Consider the following 2,118-nt stretch of genomic DNA (forward strand, 5'->3'; position numbering starts at 1 on the left):
TTAATGGAGAACAGCAGCATCATGATCGCAGGTTCCAGAACATGTTCTAGTCCAGTTCCATCTCTTTCTCCTTGTACTTTCCTGGCACGTCTCCACTGTCCTCTCAAATAAAGGCAAGGAGCCAAGAAAGAAAGAAAGAACGAAATAAAAAGAAAGAATACTGGTCATTTTTGAATCCTTTCATCCCTGCTTGAAGATCAGCCATGTTAGCAGCTAACTCTTGCCTGCATAATTTATAAACATTGCACATACTTTACATTTCTATAATACTTTATTACATAGTGACAGAACTGGATTGACCTTTGTTTGTGAACTGAAATGCATTTTGGATTTATCTTAAAACTGCATTATGGACTAATGCACTTGTATTAAAATTCAGTTCTTAACTCATCCTGCCCTGTTTATGTTACAGACATGACTGATACCTCAAATTGTGCAGCTTTAGGTTAGGTATTTATTTTCCTAAATGATCCAACATAATTGTTGCATACAGAAGATGAAAATAATCACATTTACTTGCACCCAGTGACGATACAGAGCTGTATTGTGACTAGCATATCACAGACGTTTGGGGGTGACCTTTTCTGATTTGGACCAATAAGCAACCACCTAACACCTAACATCTAGGTGGTTTCTTTCTGAGGCGAACAACAGTCTTAGCCTCAAGCTGTTCCCTCTTATGACTGCTGAAGAAACAATTTAGAGAGGCAGCTATTGCACTGAGAATTTAAAGTTATTTCTTCTGTTGCCTTTGTTGAATGTTATCAGCATGATCAGAGCAATCATTTTAACTATAATCACTACTTACTGGCTACCAGGTAAGTGTTTCCAGTGCAATGCAGTCAATGAAGTTCTTTATCTTATATTGATTTTTATGGTCTCCCCACTCTCTTGTAGTTTGTGTGGTTTGTTCTCCTGTTATTCAGCAGTCTCCCAAACATCTTCTACGGACAGTGGAGGAGAAAGAGGCAAAGCTTTTTTGTCATCACGGTGACAGCAGCTACACATTCCTGTACTGGTATCAACTGAAAAGAAATGGCGGTTCTTTAGAACTTATTGGAATGCTCCAGTATGGCACAGATTCTGAAGAGGAAAAATTCAAACCTCGATTTAACATCACAGGAGATGCTACAAAAGATGCATTCCTTCTTATATCCAACATAAATACTGAGGACAGCGCAGTGTATTTCTGTGCAGCTAGTTTGCACAGCCGTACAATTCCTTTTAATCGCTGACAAAAAACTGTTTGCTTTGCACCTGTTTGAATAAAAAAAAAAGCCACAAGATTTCTTGCATCTTCATGTCAAAATTGGTAATATAAACATTTACAAATAGTGGGCAATAATGGAAATGTGATGTTTCAGTATCTATTGTCTGTTACATGTGTGCTTCAATAAAGTATGACAGCAAAATGGCTTTCATCACAGATGTTTGCATTATTTTAAACATATGATGAGTGTTTTTGCTCAAAGGGACCCAGGTTCAAGACCAACCTGGGACATGCTCCACTTCCAGATTCCTGGAAATTGCAAAATACATCAGTGAATCACAAATTTCTCCAGGTAATCTAGTCCCATCAGAATAGGGCTCCTGTTCTTGGAGATCTACCTTTCATTTCATCGCACCCATCCCAATCGTCCTGCCCTCAGAGGCCGTGGTCGCCCCCGTCGCCGCGTGAGGGCTAGAGGTCTGCACGGGTCCAAAAATTCGTACGCTGAACTGACCCGGACCCGTCTATTATTTTGAAAGTTGGACCCGGGCCCGTGCAGAACCGAGAAATGTCAAAAATGTACTACCCGGAACCGACGCGGACCGTCAATTATTTGAAAGATGGACCCGAACCCGGCTGGGAAGACACAGACCCGACTGGACCCGATCGGCACATATTCCACAGCAAATTGCTATTAACAAGTCGATAAACAAGTTGCGAAAATTAAACTTTTTGTCTTACCTAATGTAAGAAGCCTTCTCCCTTGTACCTGACTGTGATGCACACAATCCTCCTTGCCAAGAAAGTTCCATCCGTGTTATTCCTCCCTTGCCAATTGAAATGCGTAATCCACTCATTATTTCAGTTTCAAAAGTCCACTTGCTGTCACGGTGACGGATGACAAATGC

Source organism: Sinocyclocheilus anshuiensis, unplaced genomic scaffold (genome assembly GCF_001515605.1).
Source record: "Sinocyclocheilus anshuiensis isolate Anshui unplaced genomic scaffold, SAMN03320099.WGS_v1.1 scaffold129, whole genome shotgun sequence".
NCBI lineage: Eukaryota > Metazoa > Chordata > Actinopteri > Cypriniformes > Cyprinidae > Sinocyclocheilus > Sinocyclocheilus anshuiensis.